Below are 25,387 nucleotides of genomic sequence, written 5' to 3'. Positions count from 1 at the left end.
TGTCTATGTATTTTTATTAATTGTTTTAGCTGTGCTAAAAGCTCTGGTGCAGGCATTTCTTCAATGTCTGGATGTGGTGTATATCCGGCTAGGACCGGCCACGTTGCTCCTGGTCTACCTAGTGGACCGAGCCTGGTGATGTGATTATTATGTTTTAGGGCGCCATGAAACAAGAGCAGGTGCTCTTGGAATTTGAGTGGTATTTCCACTTCCTCGAAAGGAGTGTACTCACTAGGAGGTTCCTCTATTTTGTAATAGTGGAAGTCCTTTGTTACAGCGTTTGCTGCTGGAAAGTTTATCCATGAATAGAATACTTCTGTCTGCCGATATTCGTGTGCCTCAATTACGAATATGACTGTACCACCTCTTGGTGTTAGTCCATTTTCTATAAGTTTTAGGGTTATAGATTTCCTTATGTTGACCGGGATGAGTATTGCATCTGGGTCATTTTCCAGCAGAGTATTATCTGCTTCTAGGAGTTCAGCTGCTAGTCTAACTGTCTCCCTTTCTTCTTCACTTTCTGTCATTTTACTGACAGGAAGGTTATTCTGTTTGTTTGCAGATCAGGTTTCTATGGAAACAAAGATTAGATGCACAATATTTTGGAACAGTTTATGCTTCAACGTTGAGTAAACCATGAACCATACATAGGAGTCTCCTCCTGCGAGGTTTGGCGGATATGACCTTTCACCCACTCCAGACGTCTTTGGAGTATTATGGGAAAAAAGGGGTTCTGTGTGAAAAAGCACGACTGAGTTACTCTAATGTCTTGCGTTAGTTTTATCGCCTATCCAAACGTTGGGCGCCATGTAGTGAAGTTCCTATTATCCCAATAGGCTCTGCGCATTGGAATAATATCTTCAATAGTATAGACCTAGGGCAGAGGTTAACTAGGTCTTCTACCGACGATATTAGACTTAAAGGTTTGTGTTTGCCAGCTAGCTCAGAGTTCACTAGAAACTTTCTCGAATAGACAAGGAGGAATTTAACCTCCCTGGATAGACAAGAAGGGATTTAGTTTCTGACAACCATAGAACATGACAACTTTGCTCTCCCCTAATCAAGAGTGTATCTCTAGAGTCGTGTGAAAACAATAGACAACTTATTTTACTCAGTCAGTACGTGCATTCTTAGTTTCACCAGTTTGTAGAGAAATAAGAGATGGGCGTGGTTAAATAAAAGATGTTATTTATTGATCAGTCTCTTTTCTCATACAAGAGAAATGAATCGCTATTATTGCAATACTTGTAGTTAAGTAAAGTGCATACAGTAGAGACAGAATTATAAAATAATACTGTAAAAGCATTGATATGGTTTCTGAGCCATATGATACTTTAAAATGGATAAAATAGATACATACATATATACATTTGACTAATCGTACTCAACTGGTGCTTCTAACCACGCCTACCCCAATGTACCTGACCTAAGCCTAATACGTGGGCGGGAGTAGATAAGTAGCAGTTTAAGTTAAGTTTGTTTTGCCAAGGGACTGATTCGAGAATTCTCTGCAAGGGGTTATTCAGTTCTGTACCTGAGATCTAGAATGATGGAGGGCTGGTATCTCTTATCCCAGGTCTTGATATTCCAGCTGCCTGCGAGGGCTGCATGGAAGCGCCGGAGCTGGATTTCTTGGCAGGAGAAAGACAGCGTCTCGTTCTCAGCGCGTCAGGAAGGCGGGGCAGCGTCTGTGGGCTTCGCTCTCTGCTGGGCTCCTCAGCACGTCTCGCTGCTCCGATCTCGTCACCACCGCATGTGTTTGCTTAAGGCAATGTCGGTAATATTTATACCTGAAAGGTGCCGAGATTGACGTAAGGATGGACATATATACGTCAATAAGGATGTCATATGAACGGGCTCGTTCGCACATTCTTTTGCTGAAGTTCTCGGTGAAATCAAAACAATGGCTATGGGAATTTCCCAGGTCGCTGTAGGTTTGATTTGTTTTGAGAACTCCGTATGCCTTATCAGGGGCTGGAGGAATATCGCTTGTCTAATTAGATGGCATGCGTTATGACCTAATCAGATAACGCGCTTCTGTGCCGTGGTGTGGCTTAATCAGATAACGGTTCTTGCACCGTTGGATGGCTGCTAGTTAATTATTAACCAAACCAGGGTCAGGAATAGGGGAATCGATACAGTACCTATAGGAATACATCACAAGAGGGCTCCTTACTTCTCATGGCACCAGGATTCAGGAGGGGCACCTCATATGGAGGCTTTTGTTCGCTTTAACGCTCCCCAAGAAGTTGGCCATAATCAAGTGTAGTGCCCACAGGAAGGTTAATTGATGACGTGGGTAGAGGAAATGCTTTAGCAAATCAGACAGCTAAGGAAACAGCCCAAAGAAAGATGAAACACATGTTTGTAGCAGGTCCAGCTAGATGGGTTCCTGAAGTTGTCATGTTTGAGAATACCCATGAAAATGTAAAGGAGATACAAAGTGAAGCCACAATGGAAGAATTAGCGGAATGGCAGGAAAGCACAGCACAGTTAAATGAGGAAGGATGTTGGATTGATGAATCAGGGAAGCAGAGATGGATGTTAACAAATGCATATGTTCTTCCTGTGGTTACTTGGCGCATGATCCAGCTCTCATTAGTGCAAAAGGCCTTTGTAATTTGTTACGCCCTGTATGGCAGAATGACAATATCTCTAAGACAGCTGCACATTGGGGGGGGAACATGGCGGCAGCCGGTTGAGCTGCGGCAGTGCTCCGCTCCTGGGTTCCCGTCCGTGATATCTCTGGATAGTTCCGGGCTACATATTCTGCGATATGCCTTGCGTGAAAATAACAAATAACATTCTGTTATTGTGTTGCTAACTCCCTAACCCAAACCATTTCCTAAATATTGCGTAGATTTTGGCGTTTTCGTTTCCATTAGACCCCATGTGTTTGGAAGGGGCGTTTTCCTCGGCGTGCTTCTCGCCGGAGTTTCCTGCTGTTGTAGGCGTTGGCTCTGCATCACTGCTGAAGGGCTTGGGACAGAGCCGGAGCTCGCCTGTGTTTTTGCCACTGCGGGTGCTGGGCTTGCCGGTTTGGAGTCTTGCCGCCCTGGAGCTCCGACGAAGACGTAGGATCCGTTCTCTTCTCCCGGGAAGTCGTGGAGCCGCTGGGGGTTCTGCTGCCAAGGTGGAGATAATAACAGAGATGTTGGAAGAAACACCGGAGGAAGGAGAGCTATCTGCTGACTGCGGTGAAGGTGCTAAAGGTGGTGAGGGCTCAACGCAGGTCGGGGGGTACTACTCGAGGTGAGTCCATCAGTATATCTCCGGACGGTGATTTATTCAGGCCGGGTGTAGGGGGGTCACCACATTTGAGAAAGCGCAAACGCAAGGGGCCAAAAAGAGAGTCAAAAAAAGGGAAAAAAAGTGGAGGAGTACAAGCACAAAACACTACACTCTCCGCATCTTGCCACTCTAATCCAATATTTATATTTATTTTATTTATATTCTTGTATAGCGCAGGAATCGACCCCCGAAGGGGTATCTCCGCGCTTGCGCTATTGCTGGAAATGCCCAATCAAGTTTTATAGTCTATAGAATAATTAGGAAGTCGAAAATAAAAATGTTTTGAGAGACTTCTTAAAGGACTGGAAGTTAGTATTTTGTTTCAGAGTGAAAGGGAGTGAGTTCCAGAGAATGGGGCCTTTACAGGAGAGAGCTCGGCCTCCCTGCCTAATCCTTTTAATCCTGGGGACCTGAAGTAGTAATTGATTGCTGGAACGCAGGGAGCGTCCAGGACAATAGAAATTGAGCTTTTCAGTCAAATATTTAGGGCCAGATCCAAAGAGACTCTTATGTACTGTGCAGCAGATTTTATACTTAATGCGCTGCCGGACAGGCAGCCAATGAAGTTTATTCAAAAGGGGACGTGAGGGGGTCCTAGGTAAGGCATTGAGAACCAGTGATGCCGCAGTGTTCTCGGCCACTTGTAGTCTATTAAGTTGTTCCTCATTGGCCGAGATGAGAAGTCCATTACTAACCTCTGTTTTGCCTACATTGCATTGGAGGCAATTTGAGGCCATCCAATCTGATACTGCCCTCATACCATCCGCAAAAGATTTTTTTATTGCAGGTGTGAGGGATTGAAAAGGGAACAGAAGCTGGGTGTCGTCAGCATACGACACCGGGGTGAACCCATATGTTCTCACAATGTCAGCCAAGGGGGCCACATACACATTAAAAAGTGTAGGCTTAGACATGAGCCTTGTGGCACTCCCTTGGTGAGCTCCCTTGAGATGGAGTGAAGGAAGCCCAATCTGACTCCTTGTGAGCGGCCAGTGAGAAAGCTCTCCAACCAGGACAGAGCCGAGCCTCCTATACCCACCTCCCTCAGACAACCGAGAAGAATCTCATGTGATACCGTGTCAAAGGCAGCGGATAAATCTAACAGCACCAGAATCATAGAGCCCCCTCCACCAGTGCCATCCTGATGTTATCGGTCACGGAGAGGAGGGCAGATTCGGTGCTGTGATTGGGTCTAAACCCAGATTGAGAATGGTCTAGACCTTCCGCTGCCTCGATGTATTTAGACAATCACTGCCCTAAGTTTAGAGGTGCCCAAGCCAGTGGTTTCTGCTTGTGTTGGTAACACCGATAGCGCGAAAAAGAAACTTTACTCCTACTTGACAGGGCAGGTCAAGGCTAAGCGTGCGTACACGAGGAAAACAACTAAGGGGCCTAAATACTCTAATTCTAAATGTAAATCCACTAGCTTTGCTAGTGTTGAGTCCAGGATAACTCCATCGCTTAGGTCATACTTTAAGGCGATCCCTCAAGTGTTACTGCTATCGGATAAACTTTCTCCCCAGGCCTGTCCAGAAAGGCCACTATTAGAGGTTGTGGGTCCTGAGGAGGCAGCAAATACTGGGGTCTTGTCTAATAACACCTCAATTGTCATGGCGATGGGTGGTGCAGATGGCCCAGAAAATCTAGATGCTAACATGGAAGCTGATTTAGGCTTGGATAGGGATAGGGATAGAGAGGACGAGACTGCTGGCATCCTTACTCTCACTGAAGTTCCTGAGAGTTTGGTCCCTGTGCTGGAAAGTTTGGGTTCTTCTGGTCCGTCGGGTCACCCCCCGCCTCTAGCCTTGGTTCTGGCTCCACCATTGGCTCCGCCACTTTTGCTGGCTCCTCCATTCTTAACTGCTGGCCCCATTGATGGTTCAACGCAAGGGGACAGTACACAAGATAGTGCACAAGGTTGTGCACAGGCTCCTTCTTCCAGTTCTAGTGCCAGTGCTTCACCAGTTAATTGTGATAATGCAACCTTGACCGCCTCCCTGCAGGCTTCTATACAGGGGATGTTCACAACTCTGTCTGCTGACATAAAATCAGGCCGACATTAGATGTTTTTGTGAGTCCCTGGATAAGAAGTTAAGTGATCTTACCTTAAGAACAGAGTCACTAGAGGACACGGCAACGGGTTTGTCCTTACATTTGGATCAAGCAAAAGTGGATATCACAACGCTCAGGAAAGAAGACCAAGCATTGGCAGAGAGAATGGAGACCCTTGAGAATAATGCTCAACGGAATATTCTTCGTATTTTGAATATTCCGGAGGACAAGGAAGGCTCAGATATCAAGCAGTTTGGCATCTTACTGTTGAAAGAGGCATTACGTTTGGATCAGTCTGTGGAAGAATTAGCTTTAGACATCCAACGCATACATAGAGAGCCTTTCAGGAAGAACCCCCATAGGACCAAACCAAGAAAAATATTGGTCAACTTCCACACTTACTCACTTAAGGAGACCATTCTTAATCTGGCCCTAAAGCAGAAATCTGTGAGTGGTAAGGGATTCAATTTTCAGATTCAATCGCCTTGAGACCTTTTTGGTGATTCGCGCGCTATATAAGAAGTAAGAACATATGACTATGACTATGACTATGATCTGACTTGTCTAGGACCACACTTGACAAACAGTGGGAGTTTGGGAAGAGGCTTGAGGCTTTTAGAAGCTATGGGGCAGTTGCTCAACTAGTCTTTCCGACAACACTGAGAGTAATGTACAAGAATAGTATGCATAATATCAGATCAGTGCAGGCAGCGGATGAGCTATTACTAACTACGGGCGAAGACAAAGGAGCATCAGGTTAAAAGAGAGATAAGCCCTTAATAATGTATGTGAGTACAGCAAGAAACCATTTTGTAATCTGATAAGGCAAGCTTAAATATGAAAGTGTACAAGAAGGAAAAAAAAATTAAAATAAAATATATACATATAAAACAAAAATTTAAAATGATCTGTGGAATAGAAAATCACTGTTTCAGTATAGGTATAAGGTATATAGTATAGGTTTAATGTCTTGGCCTTTCACTCTCACGGTACGGTGGGAACCGAGGATGGGGCGCTATCATCTGGTTCTTCCAGATAGATAGAGCAAGGGTTTCCCAGGGGGGTGGAGGGGTAGCTTGGGGCACAGGGAGGGGTTTGGGGGGGCTAGGGAAAAAACATAAAAATCTTCCTCATTTTCGCTCTGGTTTAGCTTTGAGTTTATTGCTGCTGATTGATGAATATATGATTGTTCTTTCTTCATTCTGGTGGTATGTATACTGGTGGGCTTGCTCCCTTATAAATTCTGCAGTGTCGCTACAGGTATTATAGTGTTGCTGTTGATGGTAAAAGTCTTGGTGTGGGATCTCTATTACAATGAGTAAATTAGCGATTCTCTCCTGGAATACTAATGGATTGCGTATTAATCCTAGAAAAAATAATATAATGCAGTATCTTCGAGATTCAGATGCGCAGATTATAGTACTCCAGGAGACTCATCTTGCTGAATCTGAAATGCTTTTGTTGGTTAAAAAAAATAAGTGGATTGATCTATGTATAATGACGTCGCAATTTGTACACATTAGAGGTGTGGCAATAATTTTTAAAAAATCAATAAAATCGAGGTTGGTGTCTAAATTGGTTGACCCTGGCGGTAGATGGGCAATTGCATCAGTGATCATAGCGGGGTCCCCAATTACTATAATAGGATACTATGGTCCAAATCAGGACGACCCGTCAGCTTTGAAGACTCTTTTTTCTCACCTGTATCTATTTCCTGAGCCGGTTATTCTTGCAGGAGATTTTAATATAGTTTTGGATCCTCTATTGGATAAGTCTCCTTCTAACAGAGCCAGGACTTTATCTAAAACTAGGTCTTTTCTGCAGGATAGTATGAAGCAGTTAGGGTATAATGATATCCGGAGATCATTGCATGGGCAACAAAGAGGTGTTACATTCCGCAACTACAGATACCACCACCAGTCAAGAGTCGATTTTATTTTGATTAGTCAACCCTTAGTTAATTTAGTGAAATCAGTTTCCCATCTCCCCTTTCATTTATCAGACCACGCGGCTATTCACTTAGAACTGGAGGGGTTTCCTAAGAGTCATCCGAGAAACTGGTCATTTGATCGTTCATTGCTCTCCTCGTTGGATGTTATTAATGCTCTTAATGTGGAGGTGCAGCACTTTTTGGAGGATAATATTGGAACAGCTTCCCCTGGGGGCGTATGGGATTCACTAAAGGCCTTCTTAAGGGGATTTATAACAAATAAAGCTACCTATAAACATAAGATCTATAGAGAAGCTGTGACTTCCTTGGAAATGGAAATGGCCAGAGTGCAGACAGAAATAGCCATGCACCCGGATGCCCCTGCGACCACAGTACAGGTGTGGCAAAATAAAGAAGCTACGCTAAAAGGGGAGTTGGGTTCAGTTTTAAAAGCTCGGGTCCTAGAGAGATGGGAAGTAAGTAAATTGGCCCATTTTGAGTATGGTGAGGGGGCTGGAAATTTGCTAGCCTGGAAGACAAAGACTGAGCAGGCTAGAAATAATATCTATTCAATTATCTCTGGTGATACAACATACTCTACAGATGCAGATATCAGGGGGGCTCTGCGGGAATTTTTCAGTGAAATATACCGTGAGGACAAAAATATTGAAATCAAACAAGTTGAAATTTGGTTGGCGGGAGTTTCTCTTCCTGCACTGTCATAAGAACAACGTGCTGTTTTGGAAGATCCTATCTCCCAGGAAGAAGTTAGACTGGCAATAATCAGTAGTAAAAAGGGGAGGACTTCTGGCCCAGATGGCTTGCCGTCGGACATTTACAAGGCTTTGAACTTAACAATCCTCCCTTTTTTGACTGAACTGTTTAATTATTTCCTTCAAGATGGAATGCCCCCTCCTACTTCTTGGAACAGTGCTTCAATAACATTGATACTGAAACCAGGAAAATCGGCAACCTGCTGTGGGTCTTATAGACCTATCTCTATCTTAAACACTGATTATAAAATCTTTGCGTCAGTGTTGGCAAACAGGTTGGGGGCAGTTGCTTCAAGTATCTTGCACGTAGACCAAAAGGGATTTGTAAGGGGGCGCCAGCAAAATTAGCTGACTTATGATCTCATAGGAGCCATTGACATGGCTTCTGTAAAATCACTTCCCCTGGCTGTTCTCACCCTAGACGCCACCAAGGCCTTTGATAGGGTCAACTGGATTTACCTATCGGAGGTCCTGGGGAAATTTAACATCGGCGAGAAATTCAGGACTTTTGTATCAGAATCCGTCTGCCTCTTTACTTGTCAATGGATAATTAACTAATCCATTTAACATCACGCGCGGTACCCACCAGGGATGCCCTCTTTCTCCCCTCCTATTCGACCTATATATTGAGCCTTTTGCTCAAAGGCTACGGGACGATTGTAACATAAAGCCCTTTATTTTTGAGGGATGGGAGAAGAAGGTAGCCCTGTATGCGGATGATGTCCTAGTTTTCTCCTCTGAACTCCGCTCGGCCCTTCCAACTGTAATTGCACTGGCCCAGGACTTCGGCAACGTGTCTGGGTACGAAATTAACACCTCGAAGACGGATATTATGGTCTGGAACGACCCTGAGCCGGTGGCAGGGGCTCAGCTGAGTTCTGTTTTACGTTATTTGGGCCTAAATATATATAATGATATAAACGAAATAGTTCCATCAAACTTTTTGTCCGTTGCTAAGGAGTGTCGTAGGCTGATGAAATCATGGTCTTCGCTTCCCTTATCCTGATTGGGTAGAGCCAATTTAATAAAAATGTCCATCCTTCCCAAAGTTTCCTTTTTGTTTAATACCATCCCTCTTTTTTTCGAACCTTCTACGATAGCCAAACTTCAAAGTGATATAAGTTATTTTATTTGGAATGACCACATTCCTAGAGTAGCCTGGAAGAAACTCAGGCGTCGTAGAGAAAATGGTGGTTTGGCGGCTTCTGATATACAGCTATACGCATGGGCTTTTCAATTTTCCCATGCTAGGATGTTGCTAAAATCACACACTAATTCCGCTTGTGGGTATATGTTTGCAGCATTGCTTAGAGGGGAAAAAATAGCTGAACATGCATTTTTGTTTAAGTTTGGCGACCCCAAGTTTAAAAAAAATTAATAATTGAAGGTATTGCAAGATATATCTAAAACATGGGTGAAACTTAGGCGTTCCATAAAAATTGATTATTTTTCTAGTAGATCTCCACTGTGGAATTCACCCGGGTCTCCGAGTTGGCTCCTTGATAGTCTTGCAGTACCACTAAGTGAGGCAGGACTGGAGGTGTGGGGCGACCTTTTCGTGGAGGGTAGCTTACTCCCGTGGGAGGTGTTATTCTCTAAAATAGGGTCAGGACTCTCCAGGTTTAAATACCTGCAAATACGAAGCTGGGCACACTCACAGGTTTCTGCTAAGGGCAGATTTTTGTTAGGGGGCGATAGCAACACGGTCTCCCTCTTAATAGATAAGCCTCCAACTAAGAAAGAGGTTTCATTTTGGTACAATCTACTATTGGAGGAGGTTTAGAGTGAGTTCCATCTGCCCGACATACTATGGGCCGCACATATTACCAACCAAAATGTGGAGAACCTGTGGTTTGAGTCTTTTAAGATCATGTGGAATATAGTGAAACCTTCTTGGCTGCGCCGAAACCACCTTTTTACCCTACACAGGGCCTACTATTCGCCAGAGAGACTCTCGAAATTTCCAAACAATTCAGCAGTGGCATGCCCTAAATGTGGTCTGAGGGCGGCTTCTGACCTGCACATGTTTTTTGATTGCCCTCTGTTATTGCCTTTTTGGAACGCGGTGTGCCTCACACTCACTACGGCCTTAGGCTCTCAAGTCCTGCTATGTCCTGCTCTTATAATTTTTGGGGTCGCACCAGAGTTTCAGGGTCTGGCCAAGAATTTACTCTTTTATGGCATTTTGTTAGCCAGAAGAGAGATTTGTAGGAAATGGAAAGACCCGTTACCTCCCACCTTGCAGGACTGGCGCACTTCGGTGCTACAAACATCAAAAATGGACCTATTAAGATCGGGCAATCCAGACAAGAGAAACTTCTGGTTTTTTATTAAACTGGTCACAGTTGAGTACTTGACCATGGGTCCCCCCCCCCCAAAGTCCAATGATTACGCTGTTTGGCATTCTTTCTTTTTAATGTTTGTATACCCAATAGGGTGACCTACTACAAGATTGGGTATTTGACTGCAGCATACTACCCTGTTGGTTGTTCTAGTGTGGTGCTGTTGGAGTATAATAAATGTACTGAGGGGCGACCCACCTCGCATTATTCAGTGCCCCTACCAGTTTATCTGTGACAGTACGTCTATCTCCATGCACTACTATTTCATCACCAAGGGCGTGAATGAGGACAAAAAAAAAAAAAGACAGCTGCACATTTGGTGAAATATTGCATGGTCTGCATGATGCATAATCCAGGGAAGGCTACCCCCACACTACCCGTAATTTTACACCACCCACTTTTCCTTTTGAAGTTCTTCAAATGGACCATATTGAATTGGAAAGATGCAATAATCTGCAGTATGTTCTGGTGGTTTTATGTGCATTCACTAAATGGGTTGAGGCTTATCCCACTAAAGATAATACAACCATTTTGACTGCAAAGGTACTCCCTTTCCTCTTTTCGGCTTGCCCCGAGTTATCTGGAATGACAACAGAAGTCATTTTAATGTCAAAGTTATTAAATTGATTTGTGAGGGTCTTCATGTGAAGCAGAAATTCCATGCTGCTAATCATCGACAGTCAGCGGGTTTGGTTGAGAAGTACATTGGTACTCTCAAACTGAAATTGGCAAAAATACAAGAGACTACAGGGTTAAAGTGGCCAGATGCTTTACCATTAGCTCTTTTGTCAACAAGAACATCAGCTCATTCTAGGACAGGAATATCTCCTTATGAGGTCGTGTTTGGGCGCCCGGCAAATGTCTGGGGTATCCCACGTCCTCGTAAATTTTCCGATATTGAGTACCCTGTATTGCTTGAATATCTTGGCCAGTTAACAGAGAATTTACGTTCGATTCACCAACAGGTGCGTGAGTCCCTATCTTCTACACCAGAGGGACCCAACCACAATATCCAGCCCAGAGATTACGTACTGTTGCACAACTTTCAGAGGAAGAAAAGTTTGGAGCCATGCTGGTAGGGACCTTAACAGGTTTTATTGGGGACACGTACTGCTGTGAAAGTTGCTGGCCGTAAGAACCGGGTTCATGCAACCCACTGTCGGAGGGTTCCTTTACCTCTACCCTACGATCAGTGGGTTAAGGATTGCATCAGGACTCAGAGTGCAAGCAGGTGCCTCGGCTTGTCCCATTCAGCGATGCCCAGCTAACCTGGATGCAGACGGATAAGGAAAATGCAGTTGTGCTGAACGAGGTTGTTTCTTCAGAAGTACAAGCTATCCAAGAGCCTTTGTTCACTGATCACACGGTGCCTGGGGTTACCAGCTACAATTTGCGCCCTAGGCTGAGCGAAACTGCCTCTAAGGAGAAAAGAGATTAGGGATGGACTGCGTAAAATAGGTTGTATCGATGCCTAGTACCAACGGCATTAGTTGAGATTAGTGAGGGATTTCTACGTACTTTATTTTAGTTGTCTGAACATTAGATAGGGTAGACTGAAGCGTACCCTGCAGGTATACCATCCTGATTCACGTGGGATACAAGCTTAGGACAGAGCAAGCTCCACTGCCGATGCACAAGAGCACCAAGGTATTGATGGACAATAGGAGCCTGTACTAGTGAGGATCTGACGGACACTGGGAACTTGTATATTTCTTCCGCTTTTTGCCCCCTTTTCATCATTTGTTATGCATTCCTTTGGTAGAATGGTTGCTGTGGAAAAGCAGCCAGTGATTCTTGTTGCCCAGCATAATATGGTGTTCACCCGCAAACAGAAAATAACTTGTGTTGTTCTTGTGGTTTTGTTGTTAATAACACTGTGTGGGGTATCATGGGTTTTGGAAAATGGTCAGTATGTACCTTTACGCACAAAGGGTAAGGCTGCTCCTCTGGCAAGAAAGACAAGGACAGCCTCAAGCAATGTGTTACTAGATACTCATAAGAGATTCTTTGGAGAATGGACCGCTTGTTGCCTCACTGAATCTGTCACTAGTTTATGGACTGCATACCCATTGTCACTTGCAAATTATACATATACATGTCCACCGCAATTTACAGAAGTGAAGGAAGTTTTTGGTTTTGGCTATCCAGGTCCTTGTTTATATTATAGAAAGCCACTGGGAATGGGTTATCCAGGTTGTGTTAACACACATATTGCGACAACTTATACATGGAAGAACAGAATGTCACACTGGTGGGTTGGCATTATAAGGAATTGGTAATTACCCGGGAGGCTGGTTATTACCCTGCTAGTTGTTCTATCAAGAATTGTACGGACACTTCTTTGTATATCAATTGTTCTGGAATAGTGCTGTACAAAAATATAATGCATCTGTTGAATGATAAAGAACTGAATACGTTTGGTATGAACACCAGATATGCTGCAGTTGATTACGAAAAACCAATTTATGCACACCCAGAATTTTACTTTTTATCTAACTGTACTTATTCTAACGTTCATAATGGTACCAACAATGTCACGCTTTGAATGGTGTTACCCTTAGGTGTGCCCTGTAAATACTCTAAGCCTAATGTCCGTTGGGTTAAGAGGATTCTGACCAAAGAATTCTGTGAGGGAGGTCAATAACTATAGCAATGGGATCACCTTTGGATACATCCTTTCTTCTATTTTTACTTTGGGTGGTACCTCTATGGCCCAGAGTGAGAAAGCGAGAGAATATTTTGGGTGCAGGCTACAAATATTATCTAATACTACCATGGCAGCTTTACGCGACATCATCACTCAGTTGGAAAGCATGCGGATATATTCCAAACAGACTAGAAACGCGGTTGATTTCATCTTAGCCAAGAGTGGTGGTGTATGCTTGGTAGTGGAAGATCAGTGTGTAGTCCGGATCAAAAATATGGAAAATAATATTGCCAAACACATATTAGACATCCTCAAGAATGTTAAGGGAATGGAAAGTGGGAATTGGAGTTGGTCTCTTTTTGGTGGCTGGGGCTGGATTCTTGAAAAAGTGATTTATTTGATTGTGATATTAGTGCTTTGCTGTGCTCCTATTCATTGCCTTCCCTTATGTTACTCCTATTGCACTACTATTCTCACCCCTAAAATGAAAATGTCGATTCATGATACCAACGCTGCAATTATGGTACAGAAAGAGTTAGATGACCTCATGCAAATAGATGAGGGCATTTTTGAGAATGCTTCCCTCCTTACAGCCTCCTTTCCAGATACTGAGAATATGGAATGCTCATAAGGAGTTTTATTCATGAACTGTTTTCCTGCTTTTATACTTTTCTTGTTGCTGTTACAAAATGTTTCACCTCATGCTAAAAGAAAGGTCTGTTAAAATAGAAATATTCGTATTTGTGCATTGCCCATGTAAAGTTAGCATTTGCGGCACCATTTTCTGTTCAGGCGCCATTTTGAATTATGATCGAAACTAATCATTTGCTATTTCTGAGAAAAGGCCTTTGTTATGTTTTGTTTCTGCAATGTTAGGTTTTGCTTCACTAATTAATAGACTTTTCGTATTAGTGCATACCTTTCTCTCTAGATAGTGGCCCTCTCCCACTTGTGTGGTGAAGGGCCGACTAGAACAATCTTGGACTTTGCAACTTTGTGTAAGATACGAGCACTGAGACCGTGTTTAGGTCTCCCCTAGACAGCGCATGCGCTGTTCCAAGACTTATAGTAAACACAAATATGGAGGGTAATTTCTCCTGTCGCTTGCCATTGGTTGATTCTGGTATTGGTCTTCTTATCTGCCTTATGTTTGGCTTTTGATTCGATACCTCACTTCTGTTTTGCCTGCGTTTTGGAGAAAGCAGCACCAATCAACTACAGTGTAGTTCAGCTGCTGGCTGTTATCTATTCCTTTAAGGGACTGCTGTTTTAACCTCAATTGCTGCTTGTTCTAAACAGCTGCTCTTCGCTCCCTCTCGGGCTGCAGATGCCCCCACCTCCCTAATGCTTGATGGGCTCTTTTCTTCGCGGAACCTGCAAAGCGCTGCTGATTCCCCTCCCTTTGTTTACCCTTTGTTTACAATCGTTGCAGCATCGCTGCTATCCCCTGTAATCCAGACTTGTTCCAGGCACCTTGCCTGTGACCTCACCCCAGAGCAGGAGAGGGCGGGGAACGAACAGGGAGAGCTGCGAGAGACGGACATCAACACTATCCGTCCGACTTTGGAAATCTTCAGCTTTAGTGCATGCCCTGTATTATCACTTTGAATCTTTTTTTTTGTACACAGATTGAAATAAAGATAAAGAAGACTAGTCTTGAGGTTGGAGAAGTTAGAGAGTCAGGTAGAGACTACTTTGAAACATTTGACTCTGGGTGTGTTAAAAGAATCTGTTTTTATTGTTTTGAAAACGCAGTGTGCCAGTGCAGTCGTGGTTGTTGTCTAGGTGTTTTCTTATGGCTGTTTATATGGAAACACAAGTATGCAGCCTTAATTAAAGCAGTCCAGAAGCAGAAAACATTTGCCCTACGGTCATTCCGGAAATGATAATCCATTGCAAATAAAGACATTCGCAATAGAATAGAATAGGATAAGATGAAGCAAACAAAATAAAACAAAGTGGAAGCAAAAAGGTCATGATGGGAGAAGCCAGGAAAAGAGTGTTACAGTAGCTGTAGCTTTTAAAATATGGAACTTGTTGAAGGCGGAGTTCGGTTATAGCTTTGATACTACATCATGCCTGTTGAATATATGATAATAATAGAGCATTTGTTTTGGTCTTGCTAAATCACAGCTGCATAAATTATGCTAACAGTATCTCTGTGCGTTTTTTGGGAGAAACAGTCGTAAAGTGCCTGACTCTTTTAAACATATGAATTCACAGTTGTTTTTTCAGGGTGGCCTGTCTTGAAGTCTGATTTTTACAGTTTCTGTAGGAGTATCTCCGAGGTAAGTGATATCTGATGTAATGTTCCGACCGTACTTTGAACTGCTGGAGTATCATTTAGTTACGTTTGATGGCACCATGCACTAGTATGCAAATCATATGTTGACCTGAGGGTTCCAGGGGGTTTACGATGTCAAACTTAATCTGGAGTTTTCCAGAATGTAAGAATGAAGAACAGGGAGGCACTTAAAGCTGAAATCATGTTGGTTAAAAAAACCAGAAGGTTTATGCACATGCACTGCCTAACTGCACTCCGTCCTCACCTTTCTATTGCACTACAGGTTTTTTTCCTCAGTCATAGTTTCTGAATGATCGCGTGCAGTGGTTTTCTTGCCTGGTTCTACCAAATTTTCTTTTGATCAGTTTTCGTTAAAATGAAAGACTTAAAAAGAAAGCTTACTGGTATGGAGAGGGAACTAAAGTGGCCTCACACCTTCCCCATTACCATTTCCACTTATTTCTGGGGAGGCCGTCTTTGGTGCTGTTTAGTAGGTCACATGGCTATGGGGTTCCAGCCACGCAGAGGATGGGGTGATTGTGCTGAGGTTACCAGCCGTAGAAAGCGATGTGCCTCGGAGTAAAGGATTTCGGTAATTGTTCAGTGTTGAGACTGATATGCTGTACTGTATCTATGTCAGGCTGGTAGGCTGGCATCTACTGTGGCAAAGCACTTCACCATTCTCTTTACATCATACACAATTACTAGTTTCACTTAGAGTAACGCCATCAGCCTTCATAGGCTACACATTTTGCCCCCATGTGCCTTCAACCCCACCCCCACCCATCATCCACCGCTTGGTCCACCGGCACTTGGTCGGATGCAGAGATAGGAAGTGAGTTGGCACAAAAGGCCAAGGCAAAGCAATTTCTGGGTCTTTGGTAAAGAGTGTAAGGTTGTTGAACGTTGAGTGTATATTAGTGACAAACATTTATGTGCGGCACAAAAATCTGGGTATTTTGCTGGATTTCCTCCAACCCTGGATTGATTCTGCTTTAATAGGCCCGTTGGTCTATTTTTTTCCATACTGTATCATACTGAACCCTGAATCCTTCAAACCCGCACTGCAGACCGTTATTGTTTTCCAGTCCTCTACAAACCCACAGAAGAGAGTAATGGGTTGGGGTGGTGCGGCCATTTCATTGAAACCTAGTTGCGCAGATATGCTAAGCATGAATTCTTTATGGGTCCTCTGAAGTTGACTTTGTGCTAGGCTAAAAGTTCTGCGTTGATTTTAGTCCTGTGCCAGTCTGGAGCAACAGGGCCATGACATGTCAAGTGGGAATTCACAAGACCTCCATTCGAAAACTTGGTGATACATAGACAATCCCAGATGCTAGCAAGGAAAGACTTTGTTCTCCGGCGGCCAGAGAATGTCAATTAAGTACATTCTAAAATGGCCTCCGCTACTTTTTATGTCTCGCCTACTCAGCGCGCATGTGCTGCATAGGAGACCTTTAGTGATCGATTCTGTTTTGGCCCCAAAAACCTGCACGCGTTGCATTGCCTTCAATGGCAACGCGTGCACGTTTGGCGATTCTTGAAACCATATGATTCCTGCTTCCTCCTGCAAGAGAAACAGGCGCCGGCCCCCTCCTCACTCCCCTGCTGCCAGCGTGAGGCGCGCACGATTGTCTTTTTTGGATCCATTTCACAGGAAAGCAACTAAATGAAAGAAGGAAGGAGAGGTTGTTAACTGGTTCTTCAAGTCATGGTTTTCAGTAAGTGAGGAGCAAGACAGAAAGAGATGAAGAGACAGAGTCCTTTTCCTTCTCTGCCCGTCCCTAACGTCCACGAAAGCAAGCAGAGTCTTTTCTGAAGGGCCTTGCCATTTCTGCCGTCTTGGGACACAGTTTTAAAAAGAAAAAGTAGAGGAACTGAATCTTTTTTAATTTAAGAAGTAGGGCTATGCCGTGCCCTTCCGATCCCGCCCACTTCGACCACTGTTCAAGACTGACCCAGACGAATGGTCAGACTGGCTTATCGCCTCTGCTCACACCTGCCCTTAAAATTAAAGCACGAACCGCCTCCTGTCCTAGAAGGAGTAATCCTGGGTCAGCCTCTAGCTAGCGCTTTGAGAAGTTCGTTTGAGGACACATTCGTTTTCTATGTGTAAATTGATACGAGAAAGCGCATCATCTGAGCGTAGTATTTTGGCAAATTAACTAGAAATGCTCAATCCATTTTGAAGTTGCAGCCACTGAACTTCAACAGTGCATTCCTTGCATTCTGTACTATATTATTAAAGACATAAATATGGATATTTGTTAACACAAGACAGACTTTGTAGCTTTTATAATAGAAATATTTGGTCAGTACTAGCATTTCATAATATGTAGGTGCTTCTTTGGACAATTGTGATGGTAAAGTGATTGGTTGTGCAAATGATTTTCTCCATTTTCACTTTCTACATTGTCTAACAACAGTTGTAGGCAGAAATGTTAGTCACACCCCCTGGTATTCGCAATTTGCTGGAAAAGACAAGCGCCCCAGAAGGGTGACGGATTTGATTGGAAACTCCAGAGCATACTTGGTTCTGTGATTCATTTGACACATTGCTGTATGTTCTATTATTATTATTATTATTACAAACTTGTACCGCGCTGGGAATCGACTCCCGAAGGAGTATCTCCGCGCCCCTGGCGTCATCTTTGAACAGAGCAGGTCCTACAGTGTAGCATTATTTCCCTTTGTCGGATAAACTAGTATTGAAAAAGGAAAGTTTTTAGTTTCTTCCTAAAAGGAAGATGTTCCCTACACTGTCTGATCTCTCTGGGGAGATTGTTCCACAGCTTTGGGCCAGCCACAAACAGGGCCCTACCCCCTTGCCTAGCCTTCTTAATCCTAGGAACACATAGGAGTTCTTGATCTCCCGGTCTAAGAGATCGGGAGGGAGCGTATACATTGAATTTTTTTGTCAGATATTCGGGGCCTTTCCCTGTGAGGCACTTATGGATGACACAACATGTCTTAAACAATACCCTCTGTTTCACTGAAAGCCAGTGAAGCTTAATTAACAGGGGTTTAGATGGAGTATGTGCAGGGGCATTGAGGACAAGGCGTGCAGCAGTGTTTTGCACAACCTGCAATCTGGAGATGACCCCCTCATTGGCAGCTAACAGCAATCCATTACAGTAATCAAGCCTGCTCAACACAAGCGCCTGTACCAAGGTTTTTCTAGTGGTATCAGGGAGCAGGGGGAACACTTTTCGGAGAAGCCCAATGATATGGAAACAGGAGCCAACCACTTGGTTTCCATGTTGTTTCAAGGAAAGCTCCTGATCCAGTTTTACTCCAAGATTTTTCACGCACTGTTTAGGTTCAGGGACTGGGCCCAGATCTTGCGGCCACCAGTCAGGAGTCCACAGGCGTTTAGCTTCCCCAAAGAGCATCACCTCCGTTTTGGAAACGTTGCACTGTAAGAAGTTCGAGGCCATCCACTGGGCCACTTCTGTCATACCCCGGGCAAAGGAGTTTCGCACTTCAGAAGTCAAAGTTTTAAACGGAAAGAGGAGTTGTGTATCGTCCGCATACGATACCGGAATAAAACCGTGGGATCTCATGATGTTCGACAGGGGGGCCACATAGATGTTAAATAAAGTAGGGCTCAGACATGAGCCCTGTGGCACCCCCTTAGAGATCTCCACCTCCTCCGCCCGATACGTCCCCATGATGACACTTTGGGTACGCTTAGTGAGAAAACTCCTTAGCCAGGCCAGCACCCTGCCTTCCAGACCGATGTCAATTAGTCTGGAGGTCATGATGTCATGTGACACCGTGTCAAACGCCGCTGACAAATCTAAAAGCACCAGGATAACGGAAAAAAAACCCATCCTGTAGCATATGAAGATCGTCAGCGACGGACAACAGGGCAGTCTCAGTGCTGTGCCTAGGCCTAAACCCAGACTGGGAGGGATCCAGCCCCCCTGCACTTTCGATGAAATTTGACAAGTGCCGATTGACAAATTTCTCCGTCAGCTTCCCAAAAAATGGAAGGAGTGAGATAGGTCTTAAATTTGTCAATTCAGTCCAGGGGATGGTGTTGTTTTTCCTCAGTGGTTTAACCAGTGCCCGCTTCCAATCTAGGGGGACTTCCCCTGTGCTCAGGGACAGGTTGATTACATGCTGGATTCCTGTAGCCAAAACATCAGCCACTAACGGCATAATGCGTGCCGGGATGATATCAGAGGGGCACCCGCTTTTTGTCTGGCTAATTAAAGTAATTACCTCCTCCGTTGTTATGAGAGGGAATTCTGCCATCTTGTTAGGGCATTTGATATTCATATGTGCTCCAGTGGCTAGATGAACCATGTTGTCCACTATGGTCTTATTTTTGGTGTTGTCTTTGGTAGCTATTATTTTGTCATATATAACCTCGATCTTTTTGGTAAAAAATTGGGAAATGTTGTCACAGAGTTCCTGGGATGCTATCTCGATGGTCTCACAGGCAGCAGGTTTAGTGAAGGTTTGAAGAACTTGATACAAAACCCTTGCATTGTTTCCTGCTGCTGATAGTTGTGCTGCTATGTGTTGTTTTCGTGCAGCCCGGATGGCTTTGTGATAGATGTTTTGAGAGATCTTGTAATTCTCCCTATCCTCTGCCTTGTGAGTTCCCCTCCAGAATTTTTCTAACTTTCTTGTGGTTAGTTTTAGCAATATTAAATCCTCTGTGAACCATACTTCTTGTTTAGAAGCAGATCGGGGTTTAAAAGTTCTCAAAGGTATAGCCTCCTTTATGGCCACTGTCACTGCTTCCTCGAACTTGCATAACGCAGTGGTCACATTGGCTACACATTCACCACAGCTGGGTTCAATGTATTTCCCCCTAAAACCGTCTGATGTTAATTTGTGCCAGGGTCTCCTGGTATCTGCCATCACCCTCTGTGTGGCTTGCGGTTTGTGGTTAATGCGGGTATGAAATTCAATGATGGAGTGGTCTGTCCATTCCACCTGGATAGGAGGTATGCATATTATAGCATTTGAGTTAGACAACACCAAGTCCAATGTGTGGCCTGCCCGGTGTGTTGGTCCCCGATTAATCTTTTTAAGCCCCAAAGTGTCCAGATCTGTCAGTAGGGTCCTAGCCTCAACACAGTTATTTAATTCACTGTGGATGTTGAAATCCCCTACCAAAAGGAAATCCGAGTTCTCCTGTACATGTGGTGCCAGGGCCTCAACCAACTGTATGGAGAAGTTTTCACATGGGCCTGGGGGGCGATAAACTAAAGCTCCCTTTCTAGTTTCCTTTGAGCTAGAATTAAGTCTAAAAATTAGAAGCTCCATCTGGGGAGTGCACACTGTCTCAATGATAATAACGTCTAGCTCCTGTTTAAACACAATGGCTATCCCTCCTCCAGTTTTGATTGGTCGGTCCATCCTCACCATCATATAACCTAATGGAACCCCCAATGTAATGGCCGGTGTGGTATGTGGCTTCAGCCATGTCTCGGTTAGGAAGCATAAATGTGGACTCTCAGATGTTATGAGGTCCCATACCTGTGTTGCATGTTTGGCCAGGGAGCGGATATTACATAGTAAGTTTTTACAGTCTAGAGGTAGGTCCTTAAGTGGAGTGTCAATCAGCCCAACTTGATGCAGAATAGGGATCGAAAGCCGTCGCTCTAACAGGCGAGTTCTGGTTTCAATGCAGATGGAAAATTGCTTGTGACACCCCGAACATGAAAAGGGCCCCTCCAGATTAATTCCCGCCTTATGAGTACATAATACGGGGGCATACCTGTCAATATCCAGCAATGCCTGCCTGGTGTATAATAGCCTGCTACTGACAGACATATCCTGATGAATGATGTGTTCCTCCATAGCCCCCTGCCCCTGGTCCCGTCCTATCGCGGACGGGCGCAGACGGGCTAGTCTTTGGCTCGTCTTAGGCGCTGGAGTAGGCGCCACACTGCGCGTCAACACTGCGCGTCAACACTGCGCGTCAACACTGCGCGTTGAAGCCGACAAGTTGCTTTATATCCCTCTATGGAACTTAAATTGTGTTCCTTCTCTTTCCCCAAATATCCCAAACAACATTGGTCTCCTTGCAGATGCCCTAGTGCAGTGGCGGCTGAAGATCTTTGAAAGGGGTGAGGTGCAATGCTTGCACTGCACCGAGTTGCAATGAGTAAGTGAAGTAAAGAACATGGTATTAAATAGTGTATTTTAAAGCTAAATGCTCACATACATTTACTAAACAAACAAGCATTGGCATAGCCAATAGGTCTCGCTTTTAGGACCTTATAAGTATTTAGTTATGCAGCACCATATCATTGGTGCAACAACACCAACCGTTGCATGACTAAACACTTATAAGGCCGAGACCTATTGGCTATGCCAATACTTGTTTATTTTGTTAGGAATACTCATAGGAGACACAGAAACCCTCTCTCAAGAGTATGTAGCGTCCTTTTGCTCATCTTGTAAATTTACCAAATTGCATTACACGTCACATAAGTAATAACTGAGAACTAAGGATATTCCCAACACTATTTATTATTGTCCCCTCCCGTTTTAAGCTATAAACCCTTGCTCTTGAATTATCAGTTAGTTGCCTTTTGATTTCGTGTTGCATTAATTTCACATCTATTTTTAAAACAACTTGTAAACTTTTTGCCAGGAGCAAAAGAAGGTGACTGGCTGAAATTTAAAATATTGTAAATAAGATCAGCACAACACTCGTGTGCTGCAGGGGAAAGTCCTAGAGCTGAAATAGTGGGCAGAACAGTGGTCAGCTTGCAGTGACACTGAAGAGACTTAGAGCATTGTGCAAAATGGTTGCCGTGCCCATGAATCTGCAAGAGCTTTGTGAATAAACGTAAAATACTAAGATAGAAGCTCTGCCAATAATGTGTATTTTATTTTCTATCCAATTTGTCCTTTCTATTGCCCGTTATGCTTTTTTGGCATGTTTTTTGGCTGTAGTTTCTCTGCACTTCTTCATGCCCTTTTCATAGGGAAATGACAAGTGTTACTGTTAAGGCAATCAGAAGGCGATGATGGACGGAGTGCTGAAACTTTTCAGACACTCACCCCCAGTCACAGATCTGGGTTGAATCTATCTTCGTTCTTTAGCTCACTTTGCCACCTCAGTTCAGACCCAGCATCCAAGGACTATTTGCATATGGCCGTTGTAGGCTATCAACATCGTTTTAGGCTTTCAGGCTGTTTCACAGAACAATGCTCTGTTCGACTCCTGCAAAGTGGCAATTTCTGTTTGGTAGCTATTGAGCTATGCCAATAGCTCTAACTCAAAAAAATGCAAGACCTATTGTATTTCTAATGCTTGTTTTTCTTGTATACCATTGCTTAGCATCACCCGTTGGAAGATTCCACTATGGGCGTGTTTTAGCCCAGTTACGAAACGTACATAATGCATCTTTATGCTTGTTGATTTCAGTCCCTCTGCAGAACTCCTTGCCACTGGACTCCGCTCTGAGTGTAGATGAATACGCAGTTATTGATTTATATTATCTACTGTCTGACCGACTCTTCATTTGGTATGGAACGCTGAGAGTTGGTCATTAGTGACCCGGGTGACCCTAATTGGGCCACTTCCTTCACTACCTAGATGACATTTTAGTCTTCAGCTCTTGTTGGGAGGACCAATTGAACCACCTTCAGGAAGTGTTTCAGGCTTTGCAGAGCACAGGCCTCACTATCAAGGCCAGTAGGTGCCAAATAGGGCAGTGTTCTGTGATCTACTTGCGACACCAAGTAGGGAGCGGCAAGGTGCAGCCTTTGCAGCCCAGAATTGACAAAATCCAGGCATGGGAGCCCCCAAGTTCCAGACAGAAGAGAGAGCCTTCTCAGGCCTCACTGGATATTACAGGAGTTTCAACAAGGGGTATGGCACCATTGTTGCTCCCTTGACAGAGCTGACTTCGAAGAAGCAGCCACCTCAAGTGATCTGGACAGAGGCGTGCCAGAAAGCTTTTGACGACCTGAAAGAAGCCATGTGCACTGCGCCTGTTATCAAGGTCCCCGATTCCTCCCAAGAGATTGTTGTTCAAACGGACGCCTCAGAACATGGCAGTGCTCTCACAGCTAAATGCAGAGGGCCTGTATCAGCCTGTAGCCTTCACCAGTAGGAGGGTACTTCTGAGGGAACAAAGGTGGAGCACAACTGAAAGGGAAGCCTTTGCTGTGGTCTTGGCACTGAAGAAGCTGATGCCATACCTGTTTGGCACTTACTTCTGGGTTCAGACAGGCCACAGGCCCCTCAGATGGTTAATGCAAATGAGGGATGAGAATCCCAAACTGTTGAGGTGGTCCATCTTCCTACAGAGCGTGGACTTTACAGTGGAACACAGTCCTGGCACAGATCACGTCAATGCTTATGGTCTCTCCAGGTTCTTACACCTTAGTGAAGAGAACTCTCAAGGGCATGGGTGGCTCTCCCCACCTTCAGCTGGGGTGTCACGTGTTAGACCTGGCATCCTTGGTGGGATTTCTCCTGCCTTTTTACCTTCTGACCTCCTGTTTTGCTGACTTCATTTTTGCTGGCTGTAGGATTCTGGGCACTTTACCACTGCTAACCAATGCTAAAGTGTAAATGCTCTGTACTCTAAACATGGTAGTATAGGCTTATCCACAATTGGCATATTTAATGTACTTATACGTCCCTAGTAAAGTGTAGTATATGTGCCCTGGGCCTGTGAGTTAAATGCTACTAGTGGGCCTGCAGCACTGATTGTGCCATCCACTTAGTAGCCCTTTAAACATGGCTTATGCCTGCCATTGCAGAGCCTGTGTGTGCAGTTTTAAAACTGTAATTTCGACCTGGAAAGTTAACCAACTTGCCAGGCCCAAACCTTACTTTTCATTACATATAAGTCACTCTTAAGGTAGGCCCTAGGTACCTTAGGTAGCCCCATGGGCAGTATGCAATGTATTTTAAAAGTACTTTTAAGTTTTACATGTCCTGTTATTCAAATACTCCTAAATACATGTTTTAACAACTGCAAGGCCTATCGCTCCCATGGGTTAACATTGGAATTGCCTTAAACACATTTTGAATGTACTTTCCAATTGGGAGCAGATGGAAATTTGGAGTTTGGTGTCTCTGGACTCACAATTTAAAATCACAACTTATGGTGAAGTTAGATTTTAAATTGTAATTCTGAAAATGCCAGTTTTTAGAAAGTTCTCGCCAGGTGCTTGGACATGTGAGCAGTGTTGCCACATGAGCGGACTGTAGCAGTTCTACTTATGTGAAGATGTACCTGACTGTTATTTACTGACTTGCATCACTGCTTGAGGTTTGGCTGTTGGTGCAATTGGCGATTGCCCTTTGGTTGTGGCCACTTTGGGCCATTTCAACACTGGGTCCTGATTACCGTGTTGCTGATTTTTTGGCTACTGGAGACCGAAATGTCTCCTCATTAACATTACTTTTGGAATCATACTGGTGCTCAGTCAGTCCTCTAAATTTTTTGTAAGTAAGGAACTTGGACCTTTAACTGAGTAGCTTCAACAATCCACAGTCCAAGTTAAGAGGAGCGTACTCCTCTCGAAGATCCCTGGATTCAATGTAATTTTACTGGTGTATTACCTTTATGGAAGGCATCAGTGTTGATTTATTGAGATAGTTTTATTGTGTTGCTTGCCTTCATATGACTGACTAAAATATTGTTGCATAACAGTATGCTTTCATTCACTTATGTCCGGAATTTCTATTGAGGGAAGTTGGATCTTTTGACCAACGCAAATTTAAAGAAATGTGTAAATAACTCATCTAAGAAAATGTGGTTGTTGACACTTAAAAAATTGCAATTTTCTTACTGTAGCCATTGTGTGCCTCTGCCTGTCACTGAATACACTTCTGGGTTTGGTGACAGCTGGGCTTTGTGCATTCCCTCTAGACAGTCACACGAAGGGAGCTGGAGTTTGATATTTGCATCCTGTTGGCCCATCACCTGGCTGATGGGCCTTCCTGAAGTCGATTGGTAGGGAGGAGCTGACACTTGCACCTGAATAGGGCTGTGCCTGTTCCCACACCAAGATCTGAACTACCCTGTGTAGTATCTGGGGCCAGGGCAGGAAAGGCGTGGACATTCTGATCTTCAA

The sequence above is a fragment of the Lissotriton helveticus genome, chromosome 1_1 (genome assembly GCF_964261635.1).
Source record: "Lissotriton helveticus chromosome 1_1, aLisHel1.1, whole genome shotgun sequence".
In the NCBI taxonomy this organism is placed as follows: domain Eukaryota; kingdom Metazoa; phylum Chordata; class Amphibia; order Caudata; family Salamandridae; genus Lissotriton; species Lissotriton helveticus.
This window is presented reverse-complemented; position numbering follows the sequence as displayed.